The sequence below is a fragment of the Mustela putorius genome, unplaced genomic scaffold (assembly GCF_011764305.1).
Source record: "Mustela putorius furo isolate JIRA1106 unplaced genomic scaffold, ASM1176430v1.1 tig00000738_pilon_pilon_pilon, whole genome shotgun sequence".
Classification (NCBI taxonomy): Eukaryota; Metazoa; Chordata; class Mammalia; order Carnivora; family Mustelidae; genus Mustela; species Mustela putorius.
The window spans coordinates 1,251,506-1,272,707 of NW_025421463.1; the positions used below are offsets into that span (position 1 = coordinate 1,251,506).

At 53.5% G+C, this 21,202-nt stretch overlaps 1 long non-coding RNA gene across 7 annotated transcripts in view; it reads left to right on the top strand.

Annotated features, from left to right (window-relative positions):
- Window positions 1-19,135, top strand: part of LOC101678833 — a 29,348-nt gene extending 10,213 nt beyond the window's left edge. Inside the window, exons 2-5 of one of the 7 annotated variants that reach the window (XR_006607777.1) lie at window positions 10,221-10,271; window positions 12,485-12,933; window positions 13,850-15,789; window positions 17,043-19,135. This is a non-coding gene — a long non-coding RNA (uncharacterized LOC101678833). Of the gene's footprint in view, window positions 1-5,384; window positions 12,934-13,849; window positions 15,790-17,042 lie in introns of those variants that run through there. The other 6 variants (XR_006607774.1, XR_006607775.1, XR_006607773.1 and 3 more) reach the window with 6 other exon arrangements.
- The last annotated feature ends 2,067 nt before the right edge of the window (window positions 19,136-21,202 follow it).

Below are 21,202 nucleotides of genomic sequence, written 5' to 3' on the forward strand. Positions count from 1 at the left end.
ACACAGCGTGTATAAAGCAGCAAAGACAACGTATTGGACTATGATGTAAATGGACACATGTGTGTGAACCGAGGAAGGCAAGGACAAGGAACCCTGGCCGGACACTCACTGGTTCCCGAGGATTCTCCGGTTCCTACACTTCGGGTGGAAATCCCGAGAGGGAGGGAGTCAACTCAAAGTCTTTGTGCTTCAGACACTTGCACACCGGCCCAGTGCTCCCAAGAACTTTCTTGGAACTTCTTACCCCTCACGTCGCTCTGTTGAATCGTAGTTATACCATCTCCACCCACAAGAGCCCCCTTCCCTGCACGGTGTCCAGTGCCATACGTGACCCTTTGCTGGATGAGTGAATGAGCCTCCCCCTCCCTGAGACACTGCCTGGTGGAAGAGGCTCCCGTGCACACACACCCCAAGCTTCTCTCTGTGGCCTAAATAAGAGTCACTTAGGATTTCTCTGTCGAACCTTCATTACATCAAGAAGAACTAGAACACGAAGGCAAAGCAGTTACCCTCAGTAAAGTCCCAATGAGACCAGTGAAGACACCGAATTCCAACAAGGTCTAGCTCCCAACACCGTCACCACGATCACCCTCACCGAGTCACCGCAGGGTTCCCGACCCTCAGTGACCCTGAGACTGTAGAGGACCCCACTGCCCTTCCTCCCCCATCTCTGATCGCTCCGCTCTGAATGACCTGAGGCTCGTGATCTTGATCTACAAGTGTCCACTCAGGGGGCTGATGGGTGTCTTTTCTGCAAGAAGGAAATACATCTCAATGAAAGTAGCAACGATTTCTTAAGTAACCTTATTGAAATCAGGACTCGATTCTAGACATGTGGGGGAGGGCTTGGGTCTCTACCCTCACGTTCATAGTCTCATTGGGAATATTTAGAAAGGATCCAATACACCTGTAATTGACAGATACCAGAGTTCTGAGAACAGAGAGGCGCTCTGGGCTGCACCTGTTTGGGAAGGCTTCCCCCAGAAGAGGACGGTCCCGTATGGCCCTGGCACCAGAGACCGGCAGCCTGCCCAGGCTATAGGTCAGCAGGCGGACCTCCCTGAAGCCCAACAGCCAGATGGCACCATTATGGTGGGACTCACCAATCCGTGGGATGATTTCTGCTTTCCCTCCCCCAAGCTGATTTCGTTCTATTTCTTACTATTACTTGGTGAGTCTGTTTATGAATTCATACCTGTTCCTTCCTTCTTAGTAGTGCTACTTGCTGCTGAGAATTACAACAGAGCTAAAAATGGACGATTGCCAAGATGCCCTAATTGTGTCTCCGGGGAAGTGCCAAAGATACTCAGATTTTCCTCTCTCTTCCTTCTTGTCGCCTTCCCCTGGTGAGTACGTTGCGCTAATCACTTTTGAAGGAAGCGCGTTACACGGTCATTCCAGCACCTTGGGGTTTGTCAGCGTGAGAGCCAGGAGTCGGATCGGATCCGTCGGCAGAAGGATCGGCCGCGGCTGAAAGGAAGATGTGCCGAGACCGCGACCGTTTTCTGTCTCGTGCGCCAGGAAGGGAGATGCTGACTACATGTCTGTGCGAAGGGTCAGATAAGGCAGGTGGCAGGGCTGGGGTGCGATTTCCAACTCTTGACTTGGGGCTTTGGCTTCTTTCAACCCAAAAGGAAGAGGGTGAGGTGGTAGAAACAGCCCATAAGCCAGCTAACACCGAGGGGGCCTCCCCTGCAGGATGCGGTGTGCTCGCTTGTGTAGCAGGACCTTCCTGTGTCGGAATTTTCCGGCTTCCTTGTGAGTGTCCACATCTAGCATTTTGAGTTGATAGGTAAGGATTAAAGACCTCGGGTGGCACTGAAGTGGGTCAGATTTCTCATATTTTCGTTCTGATTTTCACTGCATAGAATTAGACAAGTTGTTGGGGTTTGTGGCCAACACAGCTGGCTCCTCCTCCTCCCCGCGGCCCTCATCTCTACACACTGAGAGCTGCTTACCACAAGCACTGGAGACTCTTGTCTTGAGGACTTTTTACTGGCTCCGGGACCCTATGGGGCCAGGACACGGAGCAAACCGAGCCAGAAGTGTAGGAGAGTCAATGGAGGGTCAAGGCAGCCCTTGACTGATGTTGGATCGCAAAGAGGTGGAAAAGCGCAGCTGGGTTGAGCCCCAGGTCCCCCGCGGGTACACTCTATGCTGATCCTTCCTCTCCCTCCCTCACATCCAAGCCCACCCCGTTGGAGTTCCCAGGGATCGGTCACCTTCTACTACGGCTCCGGTGGTGGCCACCCACAAAGGTCCGTTGAAGTCCTGAATCTCCATCCCGTGGCTCTGACCTGATTCGGATGCAGGGTCTCAGCAGGTGTAATGAATTCGAGATGAGGTCATATTGGATTAGGGGGTTCTCGTAAGAAGAGGGGAAGGGATACAGAGAGAGACACACACACGGAGAAGGCCCTGGGAAGGCAGAAGGAGAGATTGGAGTGATTTATCCACAAACCAAGGAATAGCAAAGATCGCCAGAAACCACTAGAAGTGAAGAGGATTTCCTGGGGCAGATTCTCCCCCAGAGCCCTCGGAGAGAGCACAGCCCTGTTGACAGCTTGATTTCAGACTTTTAATCTCCAGAACCGTGAGGGAGAACTTCTCTTCGCTTCTTTTGTTATAAGCCACCTGGGCTGTGGCAAATTGTTGCAACAGCCCTAGGAAGCTGACACAGTTTCCAAATAAACTCTGGGCATCAATCCCTCTTTCTTTCCGGGTCTCAGCTCAGACAAGGAATACAGAAGGGATGCATTACTGAGCACGGACTCTTAACTACCTTAATGAACATGGCATGCCCTTGAACAGGAAGAGGCCCTTCTCATTAACAGACGAAAGGAAACAGAATTCTATTTCCAAAGGAGAACAAATGTTGCAAAAATCACATAATGTTTGTGGGAGAAAGGTGTACGGTATAAATAAGAGAACGGTGGGAACCGATGGGGTGCCTGGTTTCCTTTCTGTCCAGCAGGGCCAAAAACACATCCGTGATTCTCTGCTGTTTGAATTTCTTTGCAACAGTGCAGTTGGGTGGTGAGTGGAAACCACGGCACCTGGTCCCAGATTTTCCTCTCTCGTGTTACCTCACAGGACAGCCCAGGACGGGTTCGTTGAGAGGGAACAGCCCATTCACGTTGCGATTTCAAGGGCGACCCGGAGATGCCGTAGATTGTCAAAGCCTGATGCTAGATCTCACTCTGGAGAGTTTATAGACAAGTTCGGGAACTATTTTCGTGGCCCTTGGCCCCTCAACCCATGAAGGCGTGGAGAAGGAGATCCAGGAAGGAAGGAGGAAGGAGGAGGAGGACCGCCGGGACTTTCTCCGGCCGGAGCTGCCGCCACCCCGCAACCCGGTGCGGAGAGCCCCGTGGGCCCTGCGGTGAGACAGCACTGTCGTGGAGCTACTCGGAGGTCCACGAAGACAGAAGACCACCCCCCCCCCCCGTGCTGGCGAGGACGTGAAGCAACACCGGCGCTCACGGCTGGCGGGAGCTCAGACCGCCACAGCCTCTGGGGGAGCATCCGGGCGGCTTCTGGCAAAGCTAAGCGTGCGTCCGTGCTATGATCCAGCGCTCAGCGTTGACATAAAGGAGTTGAGAACTCTGTTTACCCCAAAATCTGCACACGGGATGTTTACAGCGGCTTGGTCCATCATCACCACCACGGGGAAGCAGCCAAGATGTTCTTTAGGGAATGGATAAGCAAACTGGTGTGTCCAGACAGTGAAATGCAGGGTCCCCCCACCCACCACGAAATGAGGACGTTCCGATGAAAGCGTGGAAGCCAAAATGGTGTGAAGCAATGAAGCAATTACCATTGATTTAGACGGGAAATTTTTTAAAAAAGATTTTATTTATCTATTTCACAGATCACAAGTAGGCAGAGAGGCAGGCAGAGAGAGAGGAGGAAGCAGGCTCCCCGCTGAGCAGAGAGCCCGATGCGGGGCTCCATCCCAGGACCCTGAGATCATGACCCGAGCCAGAAGCAGAGACTTCACCCACTGAGCCACCCAGGCGCCCCAGGGATGGGAAGAGTTTTGAGCATTTCCAGATCCCAAAAATAACCTTTCTTACGCATTCCTGATAACTTGGGACACATCTGGCCAACAAACACACAAAATAACTCAAGATACAGCACCGATGCTCACAGTTCAAAGTCTGGCAGCTTGATGCTGAGATGCTGAGTATGGTCCCCAGGCAGGACCTTGGCAGCCCCATTCCCGCTGCTCAGGGTGTGCACTGCCTCAATGGACAACCACTAAGCCCTATTTTACATCGTTGTTGTTGTTGTTCTCCTCCTCCTCCTCCCTCCTCCTCCTCTGACTCCTCCTCCGACTCCTCCCCCTTCTTTCTGGGAAAGGAACAGTCGTTTTCAGCTCTCTTTCCTTTAGCAAAAACAGGTACTAATACAGGCCTTCATAAAAGCAGCGTGGTGCTGCAAACTTCCAAAATGCAGAAGATGCTGCATTATTCAGCGCTAGAAGAAACGAGCTCTGAAGCCATGTGAGACACGGAGGAACCTTAAACGCCAAGTGAGAGAAGCCAGCCTAGAAAGACCACATGCCTACTGCACAAGTCCAGTTCTGTGGCATTCTGGAAATGGCAAACCGTGGGGACACTGAAAAGATCTGTAACTGCCAAGGGTTGGAGGAGGGAGGGGCGACCAGGCAGAGCACGGCGGAGCTTTGGGGCAGCGGGACTACTCTGGATAAGCTGGTACGGGCGGATACGTGTCATTCTGCTTTTGTCCAAGCCCATAGAATACCCAATACTGGGACTGAACCCTCATGGCACCTGTGGCCTTCGGGTGAGAACGACGCGTCAGTGTAGGTTCATTCATTGTAAGTAGTTAGCCGCTCCGCTGCAGGATGGCGGTGATGGTGGAGGCTGTGCTTGGGAACGCTCTGTACTTTCTGTTCAGCTCTACTGTGAGCCTAAAGCTACTTTTAAAATAAGTAAAGTCTATTTAGAAAACGTTGTCTGTGTGGCGGGCACGGAGCGAGGCTTTCGGGCAGGCCCGGGGAGCACAGGGAGTGTCCACAGCCAGCCCCCAGGTGTCGGCGACTGAGGTCCCCCTTGCCAAAGCCACGCCCTTTCCAGGCAGCTCACGTTCGGTGACCTGGTGAGTGGGGCACACGGGCCTGATAACAGTAGGCCTTGGCCTTACTGGGCGGGCACGGCGCTGCTTCTGTCTAGTGCTGCACCCGCCCCTCCTTGCTTTCATAGTGTGGATCTCTCTCTCTCTTTTTTTTTTAAGTTTTTTTTGTCTGTCTTAGAGAGAGAGAGAGAGAGAGCATGAGTGAAAGGGGCAGAGGGAGAATCTGAAGCAGACTCTGTGCTGAGCGTGGAGCCCGCGTGGGGCTCGATCCCAGGACCCTGAGATCATGACCTGAGCCCAAGGCAGATGGCAGACGTTTAGCCCACTGAGCCACAGGGGCACCCCTCACAGTGTGGGTCCTTAAAGAAACATCTGGTACCCCACGTTCTGTCCCAGCGTCTGCTTCCAGAGAACCCAGGCTGCACGCCGTTCTTCACGACCCAGCCCGGACTCGACCTCTCCCGCCACGCTGCGCAGGCCCTTATCTGTCTCCTTCACGATGCAGCTGGCTCCTAACGCCAGGAGGTTATTTATTAAAGGATCCCCACGGCCCTATTCAGGCTTCCTATTGTTATATTAAGGAGCAATATTTCTCTTACGTTTTTCAGGAGAATTATTTACCTTTTTTGTTTGTTTGTTTTAAAAGTGCTTCATTTTGAAATTCTTAAAATGTATGGAAGAGCACCGGCGGTAACAGAAGAGGCGCTGTTGGTTCTCCACCCTTTCGGGAGCTTCCCGGTGGAATCTGAAAGCGGCCCCTTCCACACAGAGGGCCAGAGGAGACAGAAGAAAGAGCCAGGCCTTTCCAGGTTGGCAGGTGGCAGTTTTCATAAGCAAAAGGACCTTCTATCTGAGGCTTGTCTTGGGCGGAAGCAAGACAAGTCATCCCCACCGGCCACATCTTTGAAGTTCAGACAGGGAGAGACAGGTGCGGGCTGTGCAGGTGTTCTCAACACCGCGACCCTACCTCAAGGCTGTGTCCTTGCGGCAGCCTCTGGGAGGGCGAAGGCCAAGCAGAACCCACATTCCAAGGATGGGGGAGGGGGTGTGATCTCCTGGGTCCGGCGCATGGGTCGGCTGATGGCCGCATCTTCTCGGTGCCCTTTCCCGGTGGACACCAGGATAATCAGCACCAGGGCGGTTCCTCTGTTCTATCTCTAGCCTCTCTGCTGTGTTTTTAAGGACGTAAACCATTCGTGATACAACGAACGTTCCACCCTTAGCCCCTTCCTCCTCCTGCCCACACTGCACTCCCCAGCGTGTTTTGGCGGCTCTCCTGCCTATGCAGGCGTCATAAACAGGACATGCCACTGGTTCCGTGTTTTAGGTTGTGCGAAAATGGTATTATACGGACTCCATTGTTCTGGAACCTGCTTTTGTCACCAGCCTGCTCAGAGGACGGGCCACGTGGATCCGTGCAGATGCGGTTCATGTGTTTACATCACTGTCTAGGATCCCGTCACACGGTGGACGACCCCTCAGAGGCCCGGGTCTGTCTCATACAAATGTGAAAGCTGTGCTGCCGTGAACGTCCTTTCCGCGTCTCCTTGGGAGCGTGGGCGCCGTTCCGTCCGGCCGCGGCGCGAGCTGGAAGGGCGCGCAGCCCCCAGCGACGTTAGCGAGGCCGCGGCGCCCTCCGCCGGTCTCGTGCCTGCGCCGAGGGGTCGCCTCCGTTCTCTGGTCTTTTCAGACTTCACTGCGACTCTGATCGTGTCACACCTCTGAAGATCTTCCATCATCAGCGGAGTTGAGCATCTCCTATTTATAGGCATTTGAGTTTCCTCTTCTGGGGACTGCTTTTTCATATTCTTCGCTCATTTTCTCCTGGGTTACTAGGTCCTCCTCCCCTGCCCTCCCCTGCCCTCCCCTCCTCTCCCCTCCCCTCCCCTCTCTTCCTTCCTCTTTCTCTTTTTAAATCTTCGCTTTCTAATGCAACTTTTCACGTATGTTTTGTCTCCCTGCCCTGATGCTGAGTTCTGGAGAGCAAAGACTAAGTCTTCAGCATCAATTGTGCCACAGGTGCTGAGTGGCTACTTAGGGATCGGGTTGGACCTTTTTGATTGAGACACAGAAGACCGAAGGTCACCAGCCAATCGGGTATTTTCAACCCGTCGAGCGGTCGGGCGGCTTTCCTGCCTCGTGGAGCTGTTGACTCCAGAGTGGTTGGCTGCGGGACGGAACCAGCCAGACCACGAGCCAAGCAGGCATGTTCAGGAAGGCCTCAGAGGGGTCACCTGTGGCCATCAAGTTATTAAATAGGGAACGTTCTGGGTCTGTTGATTTCCACGGTGGCAGAGTCGGAGGGCAGGGTCCATCTTCCTCACTCGGAGAGCGGCCGGGATTCTGACTCCAGGATGAGCCGTGGAGCTTCCAAAACATCTCCTTGGACGTATCTGGGTGGGACCTGGCACCAGGGGTCACCTAGCACCAGATACCCAGGAAGTATCTGAATCTACCCAGGGACTGAAGTCAGTGTGCTGGCATGGAGTGTGGCTTGAACCCACGTACCGTCGAGCAGAATGTACGGCATGGTAGGAGACCAGAGCTGGAGGAGTCTCCGAAGCCGGTGAGCGTAGCCGTCTCACTAGGCAGATGCTGCCTTTGGCCCAGAAGGACAAAATACTTGGTCCAAACCCACTGTGCAGGTTAACAAGAGGATTGTGCGCGCCCCTGCGCACGTGTTTATGGGATCAACCTCACCACAAAATGTGTTGATTTTTTAACAGTATCCACTATAAAAACATTTTTTTCAAGAATCAGTACAATGACAGAATCTCATCAGCAGCCACACAACGTCCAGCATCGATTCACTAACGCTCTGCCCTGTGCCCGGAACCACTCGGGGGCTGGGGGTGCAGCCGGGGCCAAGCCGGAGAGGGTGCCGGCCTGTCTGGAGTTTCTATTCCAGGGAGGGGAGAGCCCCAGCCAACCCATAAACACATAAATGAACAAGCTTAGGTCAGACGGAGGTAAACTCCGTGAAGATAACAAGACACGATCTGTGTTTGGTTCTTTCGTTCACTGGACAAATATTTATTGAGCTCCAGCTGTATGCCAGACACTGCGCTGGGCCCTGGGGAGATGGTGGGAGCTAGACAGAAGACGTTCCTGAACCCAGAGATTTGACTGTGGTTGGGAGAAGTGCTGTGATGCACGAAGAGACCGAAAACTCCAGGAAGCAGGTGATAAGACGGAGCAACAGAAGGGGAGGCTTCGGAGAGGGGCAGCTTGGGAGTTCTTCCAGTAGCAAGTGAAAAGGCCCTGAGGTGGGCAAGGGCATGGCCCATAAAAAGCAAGGAAGCCAGTGTGGCTGTGATCTGGTGAGTCTCGGAGGGCAGGGAGAGGGGAGCTGGAGGCTGGGGCGGAGCCGTGATGAAGGAGGGAGAAGCAAGGGGTGCATCTGCCCTTGGGCCGGCTCCGCTCCGTTTTCCCTCTTGCTGGCTGATGGCACATGAGAACATTTAGTCTCTTTGCTGGTGGGGTACCTGATTCCTGGAGCCCCCCCCCCACCTTACCATAAAAGGATTTTCGAAGACGGTTTCTGCGCGTTCGGTGGTCTTCCAGAGCGACCACGGTGTGAGCCCTGAGCAATGGTTCTGGCTCACACTCAGCCCGTCTACGAAAGGCTGTTTATTCCATGGCGCTGAGTGGGTCCCAGGGGGCTATTTTCCTCCATTGTGTAAATCCCTGCTTAGAGAAGTTTAGCACACAGATTATGCACTCAGCCAGCTGAAATGATTCTCTGTTGCTATTACGGTCAATGGTGAAAATCACACACACCACTTTGTAAAGCAAATGATTTTTTCACCTGATAGATCATAATAGCTCTCCAGAGTTGTTAAGGTCTAAATAGTCCATTGAGAGCTTGTAGGGGAGGGGGAGGGGGCCAGGGGTGGAAGGGTGGGTGGGCGCGAGAAGGGAGTGTCTTCAGGCCATTCTTTCTAGAAATCTGGCACGACAAATATGGGCCCCCCTTTCCCTGGAACTCCAGTCTACGCTTAATGGGCTCATAAATACCACTGAGTCCTTTTCTGTATTTCCAACACAAGGTTCTGTGTGGCGGGCACCCAACCCCCACCCTTTCTCGGTAACCCCTTTGTGCTGTGTGTAAAGAGCAGAGGGAGGGCCATACAAGTGCTCACGGTAAAGCGTGCAGCCACGTCCCACTCTGCCGTGAGATCTAAGTCAAGTCCCACCTCTGGAGAAAACACACCCACTCCCCGATGCTCCCCCTTAGAGAATCCTGATGGTGGAGACAGCCATTACCCCACCAAGCCCTGTCCGTGGGCCACGGACCACCCTGTCCTAAATCCTTCAGCTGCGTCAATCAGTCTAACACGACGATGTGCCAAGACAGTTGATGTCATGCGTGTTACTTAGATCAGGAAACCGAAGCAGGACAGGTGAGTGGCCCACCCCCCAGTCCCACGAGTAGTCACATAATGGGTGCTGGAGACTCACTGAAGGAAAGCGTGAGCAAATGGGTAGGACAGAGCCCGGGGTCTTGCTTGTTGGCGCAAAGTCCTTCCATACCCTCCTCCTCTCGGCACCCCCACCCCGCCACCACCTGCGGCAGCGTGGGGACCGGTGGGCGCTCCAGGCAGGAAAGCAACGCCTTTCTGCCTGTGACTCAGCCCGATGCCCACAGCAGACCAGAGTCCACAAGGGACTTTCCCTCTCAAGGAGTGACTTAGGGGCCAACCACATGGGAATGTTGGGAGGCGCCCAGGAATCTGCATTGAGACAAATTGTCGGTGATTTTTATGCAGCTTGTGTCTATTCAGATGAGAAAAAAATAAAAGCAGAGCTCCTGTTCTGCTGAAGACGGTTTGGATCATTTTCTAATAATGTTTCCTGCCCCCCCTTATATTGTGATAAAAACACATAACGCGAATGTCAACATTGTGACCATTTTTTTCCCTAAGAAAACGTATGCAGCTTACTTGTTACCGAAAATGGAATGACACGGTGATATCACACGGATGCACTCTTGACATGAATATGATTTTGAGATCCTTAAGACCTCTCTTAACAGGGGGCTTCCCTTATGTATGTCCTTTTCTCGTTACTTAAAGTTTTTATCGAAGTAGAACGAACATTTGGTGTGATATTCGTTTCAGGCGTGCGATGAGTGAGTCAACGATTCCACACGGTCCGGAGCCGCCATCGCCGTGAGTGTACTCCCAGTCCCCCTATCTGCTTCACGCACCCCTGCCCCAGCGTTCCCTGCATTTTCACCATTTTTGAGTGTGCAGTTCCGCGGCATGCGCACTCCCCTGGGCTTGCAGCCGTCCCCACCCTCCATCTCCAGAACTTTTTCATCCTCCCAAACTGAAGCCCTGTCCCCATGACACAACATCCCGTCTCCTTACCCCCGACCCCTACTAAGCGCTAGTGTCCTCTCCGTCTCTATGGATTTGCCCACTTCAGAGACCTCATGTAAGTGAAGCCAGACCAAATCTGTCCTTTTGTACCTGGCTTACTTCACTTAGCACGTGTCTCGAACTTCCTCCACGTTGTAGCATGTCAGGATTTTATTTCTTTTTAGGGCTGGGTAATATTCCATTGTAGGTATAGAACGTGTGTTGTCTATGCGTTCAGTTGCTGGTGGACAGCTGCGATCTTTCGCCTTCTGATTAGGATGAACAGTGCTGCTGTGACCGTGGGTTACGGCTGTTCGAGTCCTCGCTTTAAGTTTGTTTGGGGCCATACCAGGGAGCGGAATGGCTGGGTCAGATGACCACGTTATGACACTTGTTTTGGCATGTGGACCCTTACAAAGATCGTTGTTCTCAAACCAATCGAAACCACTACCTCCTTTTAATAATGAAAAAAAAAATAAGGTTAGGAAACCCACAACGTAGATATGACCATCTTTCAATGACATTTCAATAAAAATGATAAAATAAAAAATTACCATTTTAACCCTTTTTAAATGCATAGCCCAATGGTACTAAATATGTTCACATTGCTGTGAAGCAGGTCTCCAGAAGTTTTCAGCAGGCAGAACTGAATCTCTGTACATTCAGTGACTCTAGTTTTCCGTCCCTGTCCCCCCCAGGCCCTGGGATCTACCACCTGCTGTTTCTATGAATTTGACTACTTTAGATGCCTTATATAAGTGGGATCTGTCAGCTAATAAATATTTTGTCACACACTTATTGGTGTGCTGAAATGAAATTCACAGATATCCCACTTTCTTGTAACACAATTTTGAAGGGAAAAAAAGTACAATGCCCTAACTATAATATGAGGGAGAAATGAAAGTGATTGATAATCAAATGCATTCTCCAGCATAGAAACGCTTAGGTTTGAGTCTACCGAAAGACGTAACGGAGTAGCAGAAGCTCACGCCCGCACCGTGTTTGGAGAATCATCAGGAATGGGACAGCGACGGACGTGAACTGTTCTAGGCAGGTGACCGTGATGGGTGCCACAGGCTCGCGGCAGGCAGCGGCAGGAGAGTTCAGAACGGTCAACGTTTGGTGAAACTCCGACAAGGACACAGAAATAGTCTTCCCTCTGATTGCCTAGTGGCTTATAATTAATTTGTAAAAACCTTTGTGTGCGTATGTCAACGTTTAGTCTCTTTTCCCCACCTGCATTAATGTCCTCCAGGACGTTTGGAAAAACACAGGAGACACGGGACCATTCTTTTTTGTGTGAGATTGTCCTTGTGCCTGGAGGGACATCTAGCAGACTTGGTCCCAGCCACAAAAGGCCTGAGGTAACCCCGTCAAAGTGGCAACAAGAACACCCATCGTGTTTCCAACATGCCCCCCAAGGGGACAATTGTGCACCTTCACAAGTCACAGCAGCAAGAAAACCGACACTCTTTTAACCCCCACTCGGGTCAAGAAGCAGAACATGGCCAACACTCCCACAAAACCACTGAGCGCCCGTCCCAAGCGCGGTCCCCTCCCTTCCCCTCTGAGGACTAGGGGTAGCTTAGGTCGACTTTTATCATAATCACCTTCCCACATTTCTTGATCGTTTTATCATACAAGCGGGGATCCCTGAATGCTACAGTTTGCTTTTTGCCCAGCTAATTGTTTAAATATGTTTTTTACTTCTTTAAATAATCAACAAGTTTCCCCTCCATGCTTCCTTTTTTTTTTTTTATAAGGGTTTTCTTTTTCCTTTACGATTGGTCTGATAAGGACGGGGGGTGCTTGACCCGTGGTGTTTCCTGCCATCTAGATATTTTTGTGAAATGCCCTCTTGTGCTGCTGTCCAGCACGTTCCTCTGTCTGCTGTGTTTGCCGCACGCACCAGACACCTGGGGTCCCTTCCTTTGGCAGGACTGTGGGTGCTGCTGTCTTCTGTCTGCTTGCTGATTTGCTCTTTTCTTCCCCACCAATAATCTTGGTTCTCAACAACGCAGGAAGGACACAATTAGACCATCTGACTCCCATCCCCATCTGTCAGGGTCTAACCCACTCATCAAGGTCCATGACCTCCATGTCGCCAAATCTAATGGTCAGTCACCAGGTCCTCATCAACGTGACCCAACAGCAACATGTGATTCAAAGCAGCCACTCTCTCTGTGAAGCATACTCGTCTCTTGGCTTCTAGGACATCCCGCTCCCCTGCTATCCTTCCGTTCCCCGATGCCCTTCCTAGGCTCCTTCGCAGAGGCTTTCCATCTCTGCAGCATCCGCATACCGGCTCATCCCTCCGCATCCACGCTCATTCCCCGTGTGATCTCATTGCGGATTCATCCGCCAGCCCGTCACAGCAGCCTGGACTTGTCCCCAAGCACTGGACTCCCGTGTCTCCTCCGCGCCCCCCGTGGACATCATAAAACCATCTCCGACTCAGGATGTTCAAAGGGTATTTTTTATTCTTTCCCCAAACCCTCACCTCTCCCTGCCTTTGCATCTCAGTAATTGGACGTCCCCAACCTTCTAGACACTTAGGACAAAAGCCAAACACGTGGGAGCCACCCTTGACTCATGTCCCTCATGACATGACCCACACCCAAGGCCTCAGGAAATCCCGCGCCTCTGGCGACACAGATCCGGAATCAGAGCACTCCTCACTGGCCCATTTACCCGCCTCCTTCACGCCCTCATTAGCTCCTGCCTGGATGTCGAGGAGCCTCCCACTGGTCTCTCGGCTCTGCCTGCCCTCTCTGGTCTGCTCTCGCACTGCAGCCCGGTGATCCTGCTACATCCCAAGACCCTCCTCTGCCCAAACTCCCCCACCCCGAGGCTCCCATCTCATTTATGGGGAAAGCCAGCGTCCTCACAGTGGTGAGGTGGGTGCGTGATCTGACCCCAGGGCCTCCTCCCTGCCCCACTGCTCCCCTCCCCCACTCCAGCCCTTTCCCTCGAGCCCCTCCCCGGACACCGTGTTCCCCTTCACCGGCTTCAGGGCCCTTTTTCAAAGGTCACTGTGTCAGCCTGGCCTCACTTTGTTTTTCTAAAGCAATGTCCTCATCCCTCCCTCTGGCTTATTTACCGGCTGCTAATGGGCTGTAGGCTCTACCCCGGCAGGACCTTGTATCTGTCTGGTTTGGACGCTGGAGCTCCAGTGCCTGCAACAGTCTTTGGCCTGTGGTCCTGTCACTGTGTGCTGATGACTGGGCCCCCGAATGGATGGAGAAATGACGGTCCTGTTCTGGGGACTGATGCTCAGCTCAGCCCGACGCAGCACTTCGGCTTTTACCCCCAACCCCCAAAGACCCCCCCCCCGGATTGTAGCAAAATACACACGACATAAAACCTCCCTTTTTGAACCATTTCAGGTGCACAGTTCAGAGACCCTAAGTGCACCCACAGCGTTGTGCGACCGCCCGTCTCCAGCACGTTTCCATCTTCCCAGACTGAACTCGGTCCCCACGATGCGCAAAGTCCCCATCGCCCTCCGCCAGCCCCTCACGGCCACCGGTCTACTCTCCCTCCCCATGAATTCGACTCTTGCCTGTGCCACGGAAGCGGGATCCTGCAGCATTTCTGTGCACGTCGCTGGCTCATTCCACTGAGCCCCACTGAACGCACGGGGGGTTCACCTGTCCTGGGCGGAACCGCATCTCGCCGCGTGTACATTTCACGCTTCCTTTCTCCGTCCGTCCGCGGTCATTTCTACCTTCAGGCTGTTAGGAACAGAGCTGCGACGAACACGTGTGTACAAATCCCCGTTTGAGTGTCCACTTTCAGTCCTCTGAGGTCTGCACCCGCGGAAGCAGGATCGCTGGGCCAGACGGTAATTCTCTGCTTAATTTTTTTGAGGGACCCCCATTCCTAACCGTTTGCTTTCTCGGGAAAAAGTTGAGTTAATGTAATTCCCACCTTTCCTCAAGTCTCATCTCTTGGGTGACAATCCTGTGGCCACCGGCGTCCACGGGGCGTCTGGCCTGAGGACCTCCCTCTGTGTGCGGTGGACTGCAGGCCCGGTTCCCTGGTGGACACTCCAGTGACTTTGAACCCATCAGCCTCGTCTTCCCCGCTACCTCTCGGTGCCACTAGATGGCGTGGGAGAGAAGTTCAGGTTTGTTTCCTGGGGAGGAGACCCTCTTTTGTTCCTCCTGCCAGGGTGAGGGTGGGCATTGGGCGGGGGTTGCTTTTCCAAGCTCCCTACCTGGGATCCCACTGCCTTGAACCTTGGCGACATTTCTGAGTTTCTAACGTCTTTAGTTGGGGAAGCCCAGACGATCCATCCTTCTTGAGAGCGGTAATGGTGGGAAGACATGGGCACGTCAGAAAAAAACATCAGATCCCCCCAGGGTGTCAGAAAATCCTACTCTGCAGGACCTGAACACCTCATCTGGGCTCCCCTGGCCTCAGTTTCCTTATCTGTAAAGTCAAAGCGTTAGATTGGCCAGTGGTTCTCAGTTCTGGGAGGGTGTGAAGCCCCGCTGGGGAGAGAACACAGCAATGATAGTTGAATTAGAACTTCCAGTGGGATGGCAGAGAACCCCTGGGTTAGCCCCCAGCTGGAAGGGGCTCTTACCACCCAAGACCCCAACTATGCTCCAAACGTAGAGGATAGGGGCTTATCAACTCCCCCTGACCTCGCAGGAATTTGTCAGAAGACACCAGCTACCCAGGGTCCCCCCATCCCAAGCTTTGAATGAGTGGGACAGGGTATGCCGGCTCGAAGCCCTTTGAAACAGCTCCCCCTCCCTACCCAGCACTGGGGCGCACTTGCGGGCACTCCTGAGATGCTCACGGAATGTTTGGTTAAACAGCCTCGTGTGATGAAGGAAACTTCCAGGAGATCGTGACCCCAGAGCCTTCAGGAGGCCAACCTGGAATTAGGACAATGAAGGGTGACCCCGGACAGCAGGAACTGTGTGGTCTTGTGGGGTTGTGGAGCACAAGGGTCAAGAGAGAGAATTCCTGAGCTGCTGTACGATGACGCTTAGTGAGATTACTGGAGTCGCCTGGGGCCAGGACCCAAGCACAGAAAGAGCGGCACTTTGGCTGCATGAAGCTGCTAGTCATCTGCTTCGTCGGGCTCAGGGGGCAGGGGACGCGCAGGGAGTATTAGGTCATAAATGTCTTTCTTCGGCTTTCTGCTCGTGAAACCACTTTCATGAGATTTCTCTGGTGCTTGTCATTCAGCTCAGTATGGGCGGTCGGTGAGCTGGACAAGAGTCATGAGACCCTTAGGAATGCAGCGATCGGGGAGTATTTGATCCTTATCACAGCGCTGTGGGCTCTAGGTCAGCCTTCTGGGCGAAAGGTAAGCCTGCTTCTTTCCCTCCTGCGTCTTGGGGACGCGGAGCCCTGAGGGCCGGCTGAGAGCTCTAGGGTGGCTCGCCCGTTCTGGGGGGGGGGGCTGCAGGACGGGACAGGGAGCGAGGTGGACGTGTTCCCTGGCGGGGAAGCTGCGGTTGCTGCCCCTGAGATGTCTGGACTTTGCCCTCTGTGTTCTGGAAAACCCAAAGAGGGCTTAAAGCAGGGGAGTGAGCACCCGTTTCCAGTGGGTGGTAGAGGGCGCTGTGAGGGGGGGACCGGGAGAAGGAGGGTGGGAGGGCGGGGGGAGCCCAGAGAGTCCCCGAGCCCAGAGGTAGTGATGGAGGAGGGAGGGGGAGGGGGGATTCGAGAGCCAGGGAGGAAGAGGAGGAGCTGGGGAGGACCTTGCTGGCCATCAGGAGGGCTCAGCTCTACCGAGTGCCTCTGGGAACGGTTATGGGGTTTGCATCAGGGGACGCACAGGCTCTGGTGTGGGACCACACTGGCTCAGGTATAGCGATGAGGGGGAGGGAGGAAGCATCCTCCCTCTATCAGGGACCCCTGGATGGCCAGTCATCAGGAGGAAATTGAAAGAGTCCCGTGGGCTCTGGGTCCGGTGGCGGTGGTGGTGGTGGTGGAGAAGGGGCGGAGAGGTCAGTCTGGGCGCTTGGCAAAGACAGAGCCACTGGGATTGCTGGTGGACCAGATATGGGAACGAGAGAGGAGTCATGAAGCCTCCAAGCTCTGTAGCCCGGCCCAGCAGCGGGGAGGCTCAACTGTCCCTCGTAGGACTTTGGAGACTGGAGAGGGTTGAGGTGGAGAATTCTGGGTTGGGGTGTCTGCTGGTTCATTGAGGGGATTGGGCTGCCAGAGGCATAGAAGCCAGGCCTGGAGGGTAGTCTGAGAGTCACCGTGTGTGGTGGAACTTAATGTGGCGGGACATGAGCACATCAGCACACCCCAGGCATCGGGGACCTGGGCTGCTGCAGTCTCACAGGGGTGGGGGCTTACACAGCAGACATTTATTTCTAGAGGCTGAAAGCTGGAGATCACATGGGGTTGGCATGGTGGGGTCCTGGCAAGAACCCTCTTCTGGCTTACAGATGGGCCCCTTGTTGCTGTGTCCTTACAGCGTGAGAGGGGTGGGGGAAGGGGGAAGTGGAGACAGAGCCAGTTTTCTGGTGTCTCATAAGGACACTAATCCTATCAGGTTAGGGCCCCAGCCGTAGGACCTCATTTTAACCTGAATTACTTCCTTAGAAGCCCCAGCTCTAAATACAGCCACACGAGCCATCAGGGCTTCAGGATACGGATTCAGGAGGGATGCGAGCCTTCCATAGCACCATCTCCCCTGGTGGGGGCAAGGCCCCCCATCTTACAGCCCAGAGGACCAAGCCCCGGCGGTTGAGGGCAGAGGATCCAGAAGACTTTCCTGACCCCCTCCGCTCTTGGAATGACCTCCTCCCTACTCTGCCCGTGCATTTATCAGCCCACATGCTCACCCTTTGTGAATGAACTTTCTTTCTTTTTTAAAAATTGTATTGAAACCAAACTCATCATATTTTATACATTGACTATGTACAGTTTTTAGCAGATCGATCAGATCCCCAGAGAGCCATGTGAAGAACTCTATTGCCATCTTTTGTTTGCTTTTCTTCCTCTTCTCTTGTGGCTTTATAAGTTTTCCTGCAGTCCCATTCCTGAGGTGTGCTTTACATGCAGTAAGCTGCGCCCCTTTAAACAATAGAATTCGGTTGAGTTCCGCGGTGTTTCCGCTTCTGAGAATTGCCACGGCAGCGACGATGCAGACATTGTCGTCACCCCAGTTCTCCTGGATCCCGCCCACGTTCCTGTCCTCTCTGCCTCCTCTTCCCCAGGGCCTCTGCCCTCCCCCAGACACTAGTTTGCATTTTGTAGGGTTGCATACAAATGGACTTGGGGCATCAACTCTTTTGCATCTGGCTTCAGGCATCAGCCTAAGGATCTTGAGATTCCCGTCTTTGTGTGTGTCAGTAATTAACTTCCTTTTAGCTTCTGCATACTATTGTAGGGCACGGTGTACCGACTTCTGCCTATCCATGTCCCCTTTGTTGTTTCACTTGGGTTTTCAGTGTGGGGCGATCCGTGAGTGAAGCTGCTAGGAGCATTTGTGTGCAAGTCTTTGCCCGGGCAGAAGCCTTCGCTTCCCTCGAGTTTGTGCCCGGAAGTGACATTCCTGAGTTGTATTGGATGGTAGGTGTGTGTGTCTCCCTTTTCCAGATACTGTGGTTTCCTTCGTGATTGGAGCATCTGCCCTGCCCCCCGAGCAGCGCAGAGCTCACACTTCCAGTGATTCAGGTCAGCTCCGTTCCCGCCACCACTTGGTGCCTGATTTTACCCTTAGATAAACAATCCAGCCCTTCCCTTTGCATGTGGGGGTGTCTCGTGGTGGTTTCCGTCTGCGTTTCCCCGATGACTGCTGGTGTGGACCCTCTCTCCGCGTGTTCATTCGGGTGGGTTCTCTGGTGAAGTTGCGAGCACACGCCCAATCCCGTTAGCCAGGTACATCTCCTCCTTCAGTCCCCAGGACAGGGGTGTGAGTACAATGGTCTTTTTTATTGGATCATGATTTATCCATCACCCGATTAGAAAGTTCTCAGACATAGGAGCAGGTTCTATTCTCCCCTGTGCACGCCTTCCTTGCTCTGCCCAGCACGGCGGGCCGGGAAGGAAACCAGGGAAATTGTTCAGCTCCGTGGGAAGACCGCAGTTCCCAGCTGACCCTCCCCAGAAGAGTGGAGCCCTCTGTGGCACGAAGGGCTTGCTCTAAACTCCTGGTAACGAGCAGACAAATTAAGAAGATCTCCTTCTTTCCACTGAGATGAGCACGTAAATTAACGAGTGCCATTCCGAACTCCCCACTTCTCAGCAAAGATCAAACAAGAAAAGAAGAAGCTGTCAGGAGGCGCATGGGCAGGAGGGTCTGGAAGGGAATGAGGACTGCCTGTTGTTGTTGTGTCTCGAAGTCTAATAAGCCGTGGCTCTATTAACATGGGAGAGGCCTGGGGTGGTGACACCGTAGGGCCGCAGGTTGAGTTCCATGATTAATTTCTAAGAACATTTCTAATGGTGCTAACCCAGTGACCCCAATGCCATCACCCGGCATCATGAGGAAATGCTGTTTTTGCTGTAAATTAATTTTCTAAGTAACCGAGAAATACTCCTTTGTGGGCTAAAGCCCTTCTTCCATGTTAACTTTTTACATGAACACTATTCTAAAGCAGAAGATATGGGGCGCCTGGGTGGCTCAGTGGGTTAAAGCCTCTGCCTTCGGCTCAGGTCATGGTCCTGCGGTCCTGGGATCGAGCCCTGCATCAGACTCTCCGCTCAGCAGGGAGCCTGCTTCCCCCTCTCTGAATGCCTCTCTGCCTACTTGTGATCTCTCTGTCAAATAAATAAAATCTTTAAAAAAGAATAAAGCAGAAGATATGTTTTCTTTCATTGTTTATTGAATAACTCTGGTAGGGGTGCCTGGGGGGCTCTGTCGGTGAAGGTAAAGCGTCAGCCTTCTGCCCTGGCCATGATCCTAGGGTCCTGGGATCGAGTCCCTCATCGGGGTCCCTGCTTCTCCCCATGCCCCTCCTCCTCTCGAGCTCATGCGTGCTCACGAGCTCACGAGCGAGGCTGTGAGTCGGGCTGCTGTGAACACGGGTGGGCACCGATCGGTGTGAGCTCCTGCTCTCAGTTCTTTTGGGTAAACCCCAGAGGGAGGACTGCCGGGTCATATGGTAACACTGTGTTGAATTTTTTGGGGTGCTGCCATAACGTTTCTCAGAGCGGCTACACGGTTTCACGTCCCCGCACCTTCTTTCCCTCTGAAACGGGGTCCTGGGTCGTATTCCACTGCTGGATGGTTCTGTCGTCGTCCTGGAGCCCCAGTTTCGAGCCTCTCTCAGGGCCAGGCTGGTTGGATTCTCTGCCGGAAGGTCTAGGGCTGCTGTGCTATGTGGGAACCCGAGAGTCCCGAGGTTGGTTGTTTTTGTTTTTAACAATAGGGCACCCAGGTTTTGTGGTGGTTGCTGCAATTTAAATATCAAAAACCAAGGAAAGTAGAAGGAATCTTAGAAATACATCTTAATCGAATACCCTTCCCCTTCCGTTGGTCAGGGGAGCTGAGGCCAGAGCCGCTGACCCGCTGGCGGGACCTGCAGGGCGGCTCTGTGGACTGGGGGTGCCACGTGCCGCGGGGTCTCCCTCACTCTCCTGGCGCTCCCGTCTCCGCACGCGCTGGCCCTCAGCAGTGCCTCCCCTTACAGTGTGTCATGTGGGCGAGGCCCTCGTCCAGCCCCACTCCTGGCCTCCGGCTCCCTGTGTCCTGGAACCCTGATGTCTGGATCCCATCACAATCAGGCTTCCCGCTCCCTCTGGCTTCTCCCGGCTGGGCCGGTGGCGCACGGCGATGCGGGAGGGGAGCTGGGGGTTTAGTCAGCTCCTTCCTGTCAGCACTGCCAGGTAAATGCAAAGTGCCCAGTTAACTTTGAATTTTAGGTAAACAATATTTACTTGAGAGAGAGTGTGCGCGCACACGTGTGCTCACACACACACACACACGCACTCACACACACACACAGGAGTAGGGAGAGGGAGACAAAGAAGTCAGGCAGGCCGCCTCCTGAGCGTAGAGCCCCACCGTCTCAGAGGACTCTGGGATCGTGACCTGAACCGAAATCAAGAGTTGGACCCTTTTCTGAATGTGCCACCTAGACGCCTGGACTGTGAATACTTTTTTTTTTTTTAAGATTTTATTTATTTATTTATTTGACAGAGAGAAATTACAAGTGGACAGAGAGGCAGGCAGAGAGAGAGAGAGAGAGGAGGAAGCAGGCTCCCTGCCGAGCAGAGAGCCTGATGCGGGACTCGATCCCAGGACCCTGAGATCATGACCTGAGCCGAAGGCAGATGCTTAACTCACTGAGCCACCCAGGCGCCCCCTCCCCCTCTTTTTTTTTTTCTTTTTAACATAAATATACCCCATGCAGGATTTCAGACATTCTTGTACCAAACAAAGTTCGCTTATCTGAAGTTCACACGTGTCCAGGCCGGTCTTTTTATTTGCAGAGTCTGACCGCACTCGCAGCCCTTGTGGGTGTGCAGAGGGCGAGCCTGGCCGCTCCCCTCCCTCTGCTGGAGGTTCCAGCCGGGTTGCCTGCACCCCCCGTCGGGACGGCGGCCCCAGGTGCCTCACGGGCTGCCTCAGTTTTCTAGTGTGAGTCTCTCTAGAATCTTCCACCTGTCCTCCCAAGGGCTAGGCGCTGCCCGGTACAGGGTGGTGACGGGAGCTGAGCGCGCTGTGTTCGTCCCAGGCCTTGCACCCGTGTTTCGAGGGCGCAGCCACAGCCCCGATCAGGGAGGCTCTCCGAAGTGTCACCTTTTACAAGTGA